Source organism: Ambystoma mexicanum, chromosome 4p (genome assembly GCF_040938575.1).
Source record: "Ambystoma mexicanum isolate Mex_15411 chromosome 4p, UKY_AmexF1_1, whole genome shotgun sequence".
Classification (NCBI taxonomy): Eukaryota; Metazoa; Chordata; class Amphibia; order Caudata; family Ambystomatidae; genus Ambystoma; species Ambystoma mexicanum.
Window position 1 is genome coordinate 722,930,357 of NC_090927.1, and position 15,099 is coordinate 722,945,455.

The following is a 15,099-nucleotide window of genomic DNA, read 5'->3' on the forward strand; positions in this document are numbered from 1 at the left end:
CAAATGGAATTGAATGTCCTCTCTAGCTTCCAGTGGCTCTTTTTATGTCTTTTGAAAGTGGGTGTGTGTGCAGCATCACTAGCCAGCCCCTCTTTCAACTTGTCATTGGCCCAATTCTCCCCTCTTCCATGATTGGGGAAGGAACTGTGAGTCAGAGTGATGCTGTAGGTTTTATGGGTCAGAGGATCCTCCCCTGGTCAGTTTGCCCACAAATCTATATTTGATCAAAATACACATTTCTCAAATACCTAGTGGTTTGTCATTGCATGTACATATTACCTATCACATGAGGTAGTCTCTGTCCCAAATCTGCTCTTCCTGAGGGCTTGCATTCAGAAACGGCAACATTTTCGATTTTAGTGGGTTATGCAACCCTGGTTCTTCATTAAAAATTATACACATATACACGGCCTGTCCATACATACTCCAGTAAATTCCCATGTCTCTAGCTTAAACACAGAGTCTGTAGTATCCATAAATAGCGGGGTTTTGCCCCAGAACATCACACAAATTCCCAACGTGTCTTAAAATGTGCACAGAAAAATCACAAGAATTATGGTATCATTTAAATAATTTTGACAAGTCCGCACCATGAGTTATACATCTTTCTTAGAATCATATTCTGGCCAACAGGGGTGTGTCTTTTCAGGTCACATGGTGTAGAAACCAGTTCATCCAGTTTCTGCCAAGCTCAGAGACCCTGCCCCTCCCAGCTTCTGCCAAGAGGAAGCTATTTTACGGCCACCCTAATAAACCATCTGCCTGGGCCCAGGACAGGCCTTTGTTCAACTCCCTGTAGCTGCTCCACCCCTAATCTAATCAGAGAGGTGACAACTCCTTTTGGCAAGGGGAAGAGTGGCTGAGCAGGTTTTAACTCCTGTGGGGGTAGATGTCAGGCAGAATTCAGTTTCATTAAGCCAGGTTTCAGGTAAAATGTCACTTTTTGTTCCCCAGTTTAAGTCAAGACAATTTTTACATATGCAGCTAGAATGCTGATTCTAAGTTCAAAACTATGACATTTCAACAGTGACAAACTATGTGACACTCAAAGTAGGTCACTCAGTTAATTTAAACATTTTCAATTTTTGGTAGTTTTAAATCCAGTTTCAGTTAGGCTGCTGCAGACCTGCAGAGCTCAGCCAGTCTTGTTATGAACATTGTTTTGGGGCTCTTCAACTTCCCAGATTTAGTATGCACACATACTTCATTCTGCCAGATGTCCGCTGGTGTTCAGTGAGATTTTTGGATGTGTTGCAATATTTGAAAATAGGCATTTTGAGCTGGCATTCAGAGAAACAAAAGGTGATTTTAAAGTGCGGTTTTTCCTTTGGCACACATTTCACTCAAGGCACCCCGGCCCATCCTGCTCGCACTGGTGGGTGGCAAGTTAGGCAACCATTTTAGTGTGCACAAACTGCGTGGTTCTCCTAGATTCTGGCGCACAGGTGGGCTTTTTGGCCATCTTGGATTTTCTAAGCCCACAGCACCAAATGTTGCAGAATGATAGCTCAAACGTGGGTCAGGACACCCAACAAAGCCCCCCCACGTGACTGCCCTTTGAATTTGAGTCGATGGGGAGTCGGGTGCACAAGGGTTTTGACCCACGCACTGGTCTGTCCGCATAATCTTCTTCAAATTCTGCAAATGGCACAGTTCAGCATCTTTTCCTCCATCCGGTACTGATCGATCGGTTCTCCACGCCGGTCCTGATGAGAATATTGGGCGGTACCCTGGGTCCCTCGGATCGTCCTCCCAGTCTCCGGATCGTCCTCCTTGGCCAGTCTCGAGGTTTTCTTTCTCCTAGGACGACAAAGGAAGAGCGGCAATACCTATTCATAGACATTTTTCCCCCACCATTGATATAGTGGGGTGGCATATAAATTTATAGTCAAAACATATGAACATGCACATTTCTTTTTGCATTCAAAAACGAAAACACCCACATTGACAAACTCAGAATTTGATAGGCGATATGTAGGATATTTTAAGTTAGAACTGAATTAATCTGAGACAGTACCCTCTAGGATTCCAGAGGATTCCTCCAGTTGTTGCAGAGTGTTCCTGGGATGGCAACACTTCAACTGGTTAATGTGGACCCACTTGTCTTCCCCCTCTGCCAAACCGCCTTTGGGGATGCGGATCTTGTAGGCCACAGGGGAGATCTTGTCTATAATCTCAAAGGGTCCCTTCCATGTAGGCAAAAATGTTCGCTGTTTGGCCTGGTTCCTTTGGAAATTGTATAAATAGACCCGGTCCCCCACCTGATATTCCTTCCTGGAAGTTTTCAGGTCATAGTGGGTCTTCATACTCTCAGCTGATCTTTCTAGATTCCGCTGAGCATAGGCAAAAGCATGTTGAAGGTGTTTCCTTAAATTCTCCACATACTCATGAGTTGTGGAGGCATTTATTAGTGTCTGCTCTTGGGTCCTGTAGAGCAAATGCTGCGGAAGCACCATCTTGCGTCCAGTCATCAACTCGAATGGCGACATTTTGGTTGCAGATGAAGGGGTAGATCTGATGGCCATTAGGACCAGAGGTAATCGGATATCCCAACTTGGCCCAGAATCTGCCACAAACTTCTTTAATATGCTCACAATGGTTCGGTTATATCTCTCTACTGCCCCAGAAGAAGCTGGCCTGTAAGCAATGTGTAGCTTTCTCTTGACCCCCAGTATCTCCCACATCTTTGTCATTACTTCACTGGTGAAGTGGCTACCCCTGTCTGACTCAATCCTTTGAGGTAGACCAAAACGGGAAAAGATGTGGTTAATCATCAGGGCAGCTGCTGTTTCTGCCTTGCAATTTGGGGCTGGGAGACATTCCACCCACTTGGTAAACAAGCATGTAACGGTCAACATGTACTTGTTTCCTCTAGACGAGCGAATCACAGGGCCTACAAAGTCGATTTGCAAATCTGACCATGGCAGTGTCATTTCCCTCTTTTGGAGAGGTGCCCGGTGTGAGGGATGTTGGCTGAAATTGTGCACACACAAGACACCCCTTCAAGTATTGGTCGAGGTCCTGCCCCATGTGTGGCCAGTATGCAACCTCTCTTAAGATTTCCAGTGTTGTGTGAAACCCCCTATGACCGGCGGTGGCCGCATCATGAGCGTGACTTAACATCAGGCTTTGGAATGAGGTAGGAACCACCCACTGATCATGGCCAGCTTGGGATTTCCTGACCAGCAAACCGTCTTGGATCTGGAACATTTTTGGACATTTCATCAACACTCTTAGGTCCTCTTTCCCAATGTAATCGGTATCCGTCAGGGGAAAGTTCTCAGGGTCCTCAATGTGTTGGTAAAATTTACCAATTATTGGATCCCCCTTCTGAGCGGTAATCAAATCAGCATCAGGGGTCTCCTTACTCCATTGTGCAATTGAAAGGTCATTGTGAGCATTTGTCTGGGACCTAGTGATAGCAGTGACCTGGATTTCCCCCAACAGGGACTCAATCTCAATTAGATCCCCTTGGATGGCCCCGGTTTTGGCCAGCTGATCAGCTAAGTCATTTCCAGTTTTGTCTGGTCCCTCTACTTTGGAATGACCCATGATCTTCTTCCAATAGATGGTCATCCCCTTCGAGGTGACCAGATCATCAATGTTTTGGATCAACTTCCCATGTTTCAAGGGTTTGTTGTTAGCACATAACATGCCTCTGGTTTTCCAATTAACCAGGTGCTCCACGAACCCGTTCCGTACATAATCAGAATCTGTGATTATGACCAGTTTGTGGAGTTGATGCTGGACAGCAGTGAGGATGGCCTGATGCACAGCCATCAATTCTGCCACCTGACTACTTCGGGGACCAATTTTGTATCCAGCGGAGGGTTCTGGGGACTCATTCACCCATGCATTCCCTACGCCGGCCACCAGTTCTTTCTCCCCGTTGTTGTCAACATGGTAAGAGCATCCATCCACACAGACAGTGGGCATTCCCTCACACTTGTCTTCTTCAAAGACTTTGTGTGGGGAATTAAGGTATGCCTCTGTGTTGTCCTTGATTTTTAGACTTTCGTCCTCGAGACAGTTTTCTCTGGCACAATCATGCAAGTCAGCCAGACCTTGCGCGAGGGGACTCTTCTTGTTTTGGACATATCTGACCTCCACAGGAAAGCCTTGCATTGACAGAATCCAGGAAGTAATTCGGGAATTACTCACATTTCCGGCCCGGATTCTGTCACTTTGGAGATATTGCAGAGGCTGGTGTGGGGTCTCCACTATGATGTGTTCCCCCTGGATAAACGGGCGGTAATTCTTCAATGCCCACACCGTTGCCAGGAGTGCCTTCTCACAATCGTTGAATTTTTCCTCCACAGAGGATAAAGTTTTGCTTGCATAGGAGATTACTTTATTGACCTTGTCATGCTTTTGGTATAATACTGCCGTCAAGCACTTATTAGAGAACCCCGTCTCCAGGAAGAACTCCTTGTTTCTGACAGGGTAAGCTAGGCAGGGCGCTTGTGAGAGGCTTCTTTTGAGTTGTCTTACTGCCTCGGCTTGTTCTGGACCCCATTCCCACTTGACCCCCCGCTTCAGGAGATGAATCAGGGGTCTGGTGATCTCTGCATAGCCCTCAATGAACTTTCTGCTATAATTAGTCAGTCCAAGGAGGCTCCTTAGTTCCCGCAGAGTTGTGGGGTCTTTCAGTTTCTGAAGTGATTCCACTTTCTTTTCCTGGGGACAGAGACCCTGAGGAGTAATCTCATGCCCCAAGAAATTAACATGGGTTCTACACCACTGTGCTTTCTGAAAGGAAAGTTTTGCTCCGGCGGCCCTCAACTGGGTTAGAACATAACAGATCTCCGCTATGTGTTCCTCCACAGATGAACTTTTGATGAGGACATCATCTACATAAGCCAGGTTACCCCTTGCACCCAGGTCGGGCATGGCCTTGTGTAGGAAAATGTTGAATTCATTGCCGGAGTTGAGGTATCCGAAGGGAGTCCGGGTCCATGTGTACTGCTGGCCCCCAAAGGTAAAAGCCAGCTTGTATTGGTCCTCCCTACTGACAGGCACAGTCCAGTATCCATTGGTCAGGTCTATTGCAGTGAATACCTGTGACCCCTGGATCTGGGCCAGCCCTTGGTCAATGTAGGGCAGAGGCCATCGGGAAGTATGGACCCGTTTGTTGAGCTCCCTGAGGTCGGCGCAGAGTCTTCACTGGCCGTTTGGCTTCAATATTCCCAGCACCGGATTATTGAAGGTGCTGTGGACAGGACGGATTATTCCCCGGGACTCAAGGTTCTTAATTATTTCAGTAAGGGACTCCATTGATGCGAGAGGCAAGCGATATTGCTTCACAAACACAGGAGTCATGCCAGGGTCCGTGGGGATTGTTGTTGTGTGGATGTCAGTGCGACCACAGTCATATGAGTATACCACAAAGAGATCTTGGAAATCCAAGAAAACCTGTTTCAACTTTTGCTTTTGTTCCAGAGTCACACAGGCATCAGCTAGGTTGACTCTCTCTTCCACCGTCTGCCTGAAGCCTGGAAAGACTTCTGGTTTGGCTATCTCAGCGGCCTCCTCCAGCTGGGTGGAGAAGTCCCTGGTCAGAGTGCTGATTTGGACTGGAGGCCTCAGGTCGGAAAGGCAACCCTCATGGACCTGGAAAATCACCTCATCCCTCCTGAAGTCACAAGTCACATCTTCCTTACCATAGGGGCAGGAAGTGTACACCAGGAAGTTCCCCCCTTGCCGGATAAAAATCCTGTCTGGTGTTGTATTGTCATCACTGTCACTGTCAAAACAGTCCTTGGGGATTGGTCCTAACAGTTCATTTCCTAAATCGATGGAAAAATGTCAGTCATCAACCGCCATTCCAATAATGGTGCCTGCGGCTAGAGTAATACTCTTTAAGTCGCTGTTATCCACCTCTATTAGAATGGTGTCATGTTCTATGTTGACTAATGGAGTTGGGTTTACGCCCAACCCTTGCTGTTGGAGAGAAGCGTTTAGATGTATGTAAGCATCAGGGTTTTTCAAATGTTGTCCTCTTTTAGCTTTCACTTCCAGGGAGAATTGTCGGGTCCTTTCTGGGATGGTGACTTCCTCTTTGATCTGAATTTCAACTGCATAAGGTAGCAATTGAGCTGACCTAAATGCTTTTTCTGGATCATCAAAGCCCATGGGATTATCCGCTAATCGGGACCAAGCTTTGAAGTTTATTAGGTCCAAACTAATGGCAAAGCGATTGAGAATGTCACTGCCTAAGTAAAAAGCGGCAGTGACGTCTCGCACGACCCAACAATTATGGACTATGCTCTTGTTGCCAATGGAGAGTTTGAGCATACACCTGCTTGGCAGGAGATCTTTGGAATTAGGTGCTTCCAGGTTCATTTCCCATTTGTCTATCAGTTTGAATGTGGGAATGGCTGGATCTTTTGGGAGTTGGCAGAACATGGCTTCGCTGATGAAGCTCTTACCGTTGTTCACACACACTCGAGCGAGAACAGAGTCCTTCCCATCATTTAACTGGACAGGGATGAACAACTGGTCTCCAATTTGCTGAATATCAGCCATGCTCTGAGCTGATTTCACATCTTTCTGGACTATAGGAGTGGGAGTTTCTGATCGTGGATTAGTAAAGAATTTCAGGGTGTTTCCTTCCAGTGTGGAATACCACCTTAAACTGGAAGGAAGGTTGATTTTCAGAAATAGAGAGGACCCCCCATCACCAGTCTGTTGTCCTACTGCTATTACTGTCACGTCTGGAATTTGGTTGTTCTGGAAGTGAAATTGTACTTGGTCAGATTTTTGTTCAACCATGTGGCAGGTGCCGTTTAAACTAACATGGTTGACACTCTGTTTTAATTTTATTGGTCGGCTAGTCTGGGTCCAGAGGACCTTGTTTACACAATCTATTAGGGGTGACAAGCTTCTCAGGAGGTCATTCCCTAGTAAACAAGGGGTGCCCTCTGGAGTCACTATTACGACCGGGTCTTTCACCTTGTGTCGCCCAATCTTAATGTCCAAGTCTGCAGTCCCCTCAATGGGAATTTCCTTCCCGTCAAAGTTCTGCAGTTGTCCAGGAAGAGAGGTGAGAGGAATTCAGTAATTCTCCCCCCTTCCTGCGTTTAGTTCCTCAAAGGCCCTTTTGGACAGAAGGGTAGCTTGGGATCCAGTGTCCACCAGTGCCAAAATTGTACCCTGCCCCTGTACTTGTACCAGGGCATAGTATCTTCCCTCCTTCTCCTCAAGGGGGCACAGATAATGCACATTTTTGGACAACTGGTGGGCTAACTTTCTGGTTTTGGACATTGCTAGTGAAGAGATTTGGGCAGAATTCTGTGGAGAACCTTGGGAATCTAAAAGAAAAAGTTGGCAACTGGATATCAGAGCCATTGTGGGTTCCCCTGGTTCCGGTTCTGGGCCGCCCCCGCTTCTTGGAGGCAGTCACCAGGATGGGTTTGAACCAGGGGATTTCGGTATTGTGGGTTCTGGGATGAGATGATGGGCGGCGGTAGCTCAGTCTCCATATCTCCCCAGTCTGAATTGACATCCCTTGGGACCCATTTTTCCTTGGGAGGAGTTCCCCCATCTCTGAAGGAGAAGATCCTTTTCCCAGGATCTTCTGAGGATCCCTCTCCCTCAAATTGGAAGACCTGAACCTCCTCCACAAAGTGGGTCTGTTTGGGTCCTTTGTTTCTCCTACCTCCTCTCTGCTCCTTGGGTGGCAGACTTTCAGGGGTAGGAGATTTTGTTTCCGGTTCCTGGTTTTCCAGGGGCTGTTTACAAGTTGGGAAGGAAGCTTCCTCCAAGGTTTTACACCCCCCTTCCCCTTGTGCCTCCTCCCTGGGAGCCGGTGTGTTATCGGGGTGCTGCCCCCGTCATTGTTCTGGAGCACCAGGTCCAGAGTTTGGGGCATTCTGTGGTGGCACGCTCATCTGAGGGTTCTGTTGAGCCCACAGTATGTGACCCAGATCCCGTGCCATATATTGGACCTGGCGCTCTAACTGGGAAACCCGCTCAGGCTGATACGGGGCTCTATTTTCTCCCCTGGGCTGATCCCGGGAAGGGTAGCTATCCCTTCTCTGGTAGTACCCCTGGTTGGGAAGATTTTGGTACCCCTCAACCCTTGGCCTCCCCTCTCCCGGATTAGGTTGTCTGGGCTCAGGGAATTGGGGAAAGAAGGATGGATGATTTTGGGGCTGGAAATTGGGTGGATACCTGGGGAAAAAGTTCTGCCCAGGATTTGGAGAATTTCTGCCCTCCTGTGGGAAGTTGGGAGGGAAGTTCCCTGGGTTAGGTGCTTGGCCGGATCCCCCCCCTTGGGCTGGAGGAGTCCACACATAACCCAGGATTGGTCGGTTTCCCTTATAGCAGGGATTTACATAGTCAGGGGAGCGGGGGACCCCATTTGTGGGACTACCTCCTCGACTCCCTGTCTGTGACTGGCCCGAGGGCCTTCTGGGCTGGGAATTATTAGGTGCAGTTAGGTTTTTAGGCCCCCCCATCTCCAAATCCAAAACGGGGGTGACCTTTACCTCTGCCACCTTGGCAGCAGCAGGGGTGCTGTTGGTTTTGGGATTTTTCTGGGTATTGCTTTTATTTTCTATGGGCTTCTGCACATCATAGATCCGGGTAGCCTGTTCAATGACCCAGTCTAAAGATCTTTTCTCATGAAAATCTCTCACGAGCTGGGTCATTATATATTTGGGTAAGGCATGGAAAAATGTATTGACAAATTCTCTGCTGTCTGTGCGCACCCTTCTGGTGGTCTGCGCAAAGGCACGTTTCAGTTCTTGCACAAATTCTTGTGGGGCCTGATCCTCCCCACATTGCAAATTGTAGGCTGCCTTGCGAGCCTCTTGAGGATTTCTGTGGACAGAAAAATGTTTCAAGATGGCCGCCTTATAGATGGACCATTTTAAATGATTTTGGTCCTCCAGCCCCGCAAAGAAACTGGAGTATTCTGGTGAGAAGGTCCACTTTACATATTGAATACAGCTTTGGCTGTCCTTCAAATGGAAAGTCTCCATCATTTGCTCGTAGAGCTCCAAGTGTTCCCAAACAGAGTACTTGGCGTTCTTATGATAAGGCGTGATGACACTCCTGATTGCCTTAATCTGTTTCAATGGGTCCTTAAGCAAGGCCCTTTTTGCCTTATTGGCCTTTTTGGTTCGGGTAACCCTGGTCCATTCATCCTCTGACTCAGAGGCACTGCTCCCAGAGGTTCCTGTCTGATCTTCCAGGTTTTCCCGAATTCTGCGAGCCTGGGAGTGGCTGGCAGAATGTGGGGACCTGGTCTCCTGTGTCCTGTACCGCTCAGAGGAGTCTTCAGATCCCTCCTCGCTGCCAGGATTTGATGGGTACCCCCCCCCCACTGACCTAACTGGGCAGAGGTTTTCAGGATGCCCTTAAAGGGCCTACTTTCCTGGTGTTCCCCACTAAATTGCACTGTGCTTGGGTGCCCATACCCAGATGCCCGCCCCTCCATACCTGGGTGGTACTGGCCTATGAGCCCCATGCTTCTGGCTGGATAGTAATCTGCCATCCCTGTGGCCCGGTGCTCATGTGCGCCAGGGGACATGGGGGTGGCAGAGTCCAGGGACTGAGAGAGATAAAGGCCTCTGGTACTAGGGCTCCTGAGGTTATGCTCAGGAGTTTCCCTTTCCCAGCGAACCTGGTCTCTATCCGCCTTTGCTCCCTGTTGCAATGCAAGAGCCTGCGCCTTCAGTTCCTCAGTTAAGGCCTTACTAGACTCTATCAGTCTCTCCTGCATCGCTACCTGTTGTTGGAGCCTATCATTGTGTTGGCAGAGAGCCTCATTCTCTCTCTGCGTTTCCTGATTGGTCCTGGAGCACTGGGCCAGTCTTTGCTGCAGGAGGGTTACCTCCTGAGCTGTGTCCCTATTGGCCTGCTCCTTTCTTGCCAGAGCCTCCCCCATCCTCCTGGTGTGCTCTAGCAAGTCCTGGTGTTCTTTTTGGAGGTCACCTAGTCCCTGGTGGGCCAGGTGATTTTCTTCCATTTTTCTTTTTAAGTGGCAGACTTCCTGGCCTAAGGTGTCCCTTTCCTGACTAAGAGTCTGCATCTGTGCCGTCAGGTCGTCCCTTTGCCTTTGAAAGGCACCAGCTTTCTGGCGCTCCTGATCAAACTCTGCCTGGGTATCCAGGTCTTTCAGGATCAGTTTATTGCTCTGCTCTTTCTCTCTGTCTAGTTGGATTTGCAGGGTGGCTACCTGCTCTGTGCATGCCCTGTTGAAATTGATCTGTTGCTCCAGCTATTTCTGGCTCGGCAGTAGGGAGTCCAAACTGTCTTGGCGTTCCTTCTGCAAGGCCAGAATTCTGGTATCCTGGTCAGCCTTTTCCTGTTGCAGTATATCCATGTCCTCTTTTATTTTAATGATATACTGTCTACTATCATTTTCTGACTCCTGGCTCCTCTGCAGCCTCTGCTCAGAAGAGTCCAGATCAGATTGGGCCTTCTGTAATGCCAGCAGTTGCCTACTCGCCAGATCTTGGCCTTCAGCACATTTGTCCTGCATGGCTCCCATATGTAAGTATAAATATGCCGCTACCCTGGCAATCTTGTTGTGCTCATCCTTGGCCTTAGGGGACATATATAGTTCACTCAGGGCCACATGTAAGGGACCCTGGTCTCTCCATATATCTGACCCTGTTTCAGTGATCTGGGGTGCGATTGCCTGCAAGCAGACCGTCTGGTCGTGATGAGCCCACTCACCTCTCACAAACAGCTTATGTAAGAAGTGCTCTCTGGCTATTTTCATATCTACCAAGGTCGTCATTCTGGAATTTGAGTTCCTTCCTGACTTACAGAAGTTTATATTTTATTTTTGCAAAACAGACCTTTTCCTTAGAGCGTTCCTTTGAGGAGTGCTTTACAGCGTAACACAGCATGGTGATCCGACCGGATATGTGTATCTGGTCAGCTGGCACACTGTATTAATCTGCACAAGTGATAGATCTAACCCAAACGTCCGGCTCGAGCCCCCAATTTGTAAGAGGATTCAATTCAACACTACAGCTAAGTCAATGCCTAGTCTGGGATACTGAATGGAATAGAACTTTACGTCCAGTTCATGAGTTCTGGATGACTACCCCTATATAACACCCCTCTTTTGGAATCCCCCTGACCCCACTGAGCCAAGAAGTAGTTCTGTTTTGCAAGTTTAAACGGTTTATTTGATAATTTAAACAATATACATATATCACACTTTATAATAAATTAATAATTGAATATCACACTTAATCTGAGCAGTAATCAATAATGGATAGTCCGGCACTAGCACACTTCTTTATAATCAATGATGAGTGGTTATAGGATGGATACGATAGCAACAATACTTTTATGGTTTCAAATGGATGCAATGTGGAATGAAAATGCAATACAGAAAATACTCAATATGATTTCAACAACACAATGTAATCACTTTTCTCTGGCAATCCACTCCCCCCCTTTATGCAATGCAAGGAAATGGAAGGAAAGCACACAGTTCTCAGAAATGCAATCAAATGTAATTCAGTTCACCCCAGCAAGCTTAGACTACAGATATGAGTTTGAAATACAGGCAAAAGTGCTTTGATATGTGCTGGCAATTAAGTGAGGAATATGCTGAAAATGCTTTTAATTCCCTTCAGGAGGTTCAGGGTGAGTGGTATCTAGTTAATATTAGTCCAGGCTCACTCTAGCAATGATTCAGGGATGGTTCTTAAGAGGCAAATGAATTTTTAGCAAGGAAAGAGATGACTGCTGATGGTTACACGTGGCTGGATTTTTAACCAAATCGCAAATCGCGGTAAAATTCGCGAGTGCGAGAATCGTGATTACGGAGAAAGTATAAGGATATATATATCTAGGCTCGTTGGAAAGCTGAGATTCTAAGCTTTCAGAGGAAAGTTAAACCAAGTTCCTAGCCCAAACGGTTCCAGAGATACGGACGATTAAATAAAGGTAGTTTTTCGGATTTGAAATTTTAAAAGTTCAAAGCGACAGGTTACAGCTTGCAGCTAGAAAATGACAGGTGACAGCTTTGCAAATGACAGGTGATAGTTAGGAGGCAGTTCTGATTGGATTTAAAATAGGTTGAATTATATTATTTTAACTAAGAGATTGGTTCTGCACAGTTCTGCTAGGTACTCACAATATATTTAGAAATAGGCCTCGCCACGGATCTGGTCAGGTTTTGGACTGGACTCCGGTTCTGGTCTCGGCACTTCACAGTGATCTGGGTCAGCTCTCTGGTTCTGCGAACAGCGGTCTGGGTCAGCTCTGCTCTGCTGGACTAGCCTCTCTGGATTCTGGATACTGCTCTGCTTTCTAGGTACTGCTACAGGTTCTGGAGATTGATGGATTTGAAGTCTGGATCTCTGGATGTGAAGTCGTCGATCAGCATGCTCCGCAGCAAATGGAATTGAATGTCCTCTCTAGCTTCCAGTGGCTCTTTTTATGTCTTTTGAAAATGGGTGTGTGTGCAGCATCACTAGCCAGCCCCTCTTTCAACTTGTCATTGGCCCAATTCTCCCCTCTCCCATGATTGGGGGAGGAACTGTGAGTCAGAGTGATGCTGTAGGTTTTATGGGTCAGAGGATCCTCCCCTGGTCAGTTTGCCCACAAATCTATATTTGATCAAAATACACATTTCTCAAATACCTAGTGGTTTGTCATTGCATGTACATATTACCTATCACATGAGGTAGTCTCTGTCCCAAATCTGCTCTTCCTGAGGGCTTGCATTCAGAAACGGCAACATTTTCGATTTTAGTGGGTTATGCAACCTTGGTTCTTCATTAAAAATTATACACATATACACGGCCTGTCCATACATACTCCAGTAAATTCCCATGTCTCTAGCTTAAACACAGAGTCTGTAGTATCCATAAATAGCGGGGTTTTGCCCCAGAACATCACACAAATTCCCAATGCGTCTTAAAATGTGCACAGAAAAATCACAAGAATTATGGTATCATTTAAATAATTTTGACAAGTCCGCACCCTGAGTTATACATCTTTCTTAGAATCATATTCTGGCCAACAGGGGTGTGTCTTTTCAGGTCACATGGTGTAGAAACCATTTCATCCAGTTTCTGCCAAGCTCAGAGACCCTGCCCCTCCCAGCTTCTGCCAAGAGGAAGCTATTTTACGGCCACCCTAATAAACCATCTGCCTGGGCCCAGGACAGGCCTTTGTTCAACTCCCTGTAGCTGCTCCACCCCTAATTTAATCAGAGAGGTGACAACTCCTTTTGGCAAGGGGAAGAGTGGCTGAGCAGGTTTTAACTCCTGTGGGGGTAGATGTCAGGCAGAATTCAGTTTCATTAAGCCAGGTTTCAGGTAAAATGTTACTTTTTGTTCCCCAGTTTAAGTCAAGACAATTTTTACATATGCAGCTAGAATGCTGATTCTAAGTTCAAAACTATGACATTTCAACAGTGACAAACTATGTGACACTCAAAGTAGGTCACTCAGTTAATTTAAACATTTTCAATTTTTGGTAGTTTTAAATCCAGTTTCAGTTAGGCTGCTGCAGACCTGCAGAGCTCAGCCAGTCTTGTTATGAACATTGTTTTGGGGCTCTTCAACTTCCCAGATTTAGTATGCACACATACTTCATTCTGCCAGATGTCCGCTGGTGTTCAGTGAGATTTTTGGATGTGTTGCAATGTTTGAAAATAGGCATTTTGAGCTGGCATTCAGAGAAACAAAAGGTGATTTTAAAGTGCGGTTTTTTCTTTGGCACACATTTCACACCCGGCCCATCCTGCTCGCACTGGTGGGTGGCAAGTTAGGCAACCATTTTAGTGTGCACAAACTGCGTGGTTCTCCTAGATTCTGGCGCACATGTGGGCTTTTTGGCCATCTTGGATTTTCTAAGCCCACAGCACCAAATGTTGCAGCATGATAGCTCAAACGTGGGTCAGGACACCCAACAGGGCTCACTTTGAGTAAGATTCTCGTCTATCCAGCCCCAGTCCTCTTTTATGCGAACTTAGGAGGTGACACGTGACCTCGAGCCAGTATCTGTCTCATTCAGACCCCAGTCCTGTTTCTCTGTCCATTGTGTGAGGCGTCCCACAGTGCATATCGAGCACTCGCGGACATGGGCATTGACAATTTTTGGTTCCCGGTCTGCAGCTACATGATCTGGAATACGAGGAGAATCGTCAGGTCTTGATTTCACGGAGACCTGCAGTACAGACTCCAATTATATTAACGAGAAGGAGGTAAGTGGTATTGGGCATGCAGAAATTCACCTTCTGGTTGCAAAGCGCTGTGGGCGTTCCTTTGAAGTTATTTACTCATTTGTGAATGATCCCACAGAGTTTGGGCATAAGAGGTTGGGTCTTACAACTATGAATGGAAAGTATGTGAACTAGACGGACATCATCAAGGGGGTTGTTGCCCATAGAGACACGGTCGTATGGGAGACCAGGTAGCTCCCTCTGGAATGTATACAAAGTGTGACTGGCTACATTTAGTGGGTCTAACAAGCTTGTCTCTCCTATTCTGTGTTAAGTGTAAGAAGAGACACCGGACGCACACCCTGTGTGTGCACACCATTTCCTGCATCCCAATAGAGGGGGTGAGTAGCTCTGATTATCTATATATGGGCTCTTGTTCTGCAACTGTGAGAAATATTGGGTGAAAAGACTGATTGGCGCCCTATTGATTCTATTCCCTATAGTGACAGCGGATGGGGCTACAGACTGTGAAGAAACCATCTGTATGAACCACACTAATATTAAGCTCCATCTAATGAGACGGTCCATTAAATCAAGACTATTGAAGACACATGTAAGTGCAGTTCTTTTTGGCTGCCATATATGTCAGAATGAAGATAAGGATATTTATATATCCTTTGTTCTATATTTCCAGGTGCATGTAATTGATTTCCATGCCCTGCAGGATTGATTTCCAACATCAACACTACCACTGACACAATTCTTTGGTTAGAGGTGAGTGTTGATGGGTATCTGCAGTAAAGAAAGATACACACCAGTGAATTGTGTTTATTGTCAATGATGAAGCTAGAGTCTAATAGGTTGTTGTATGTATTTACTCTTATAACTATTCCGCAGAAGACATAATTTTTCCTGTTGTACGAGGAACCCCGAAGAGTGGTTCCTAGATCCTAAAG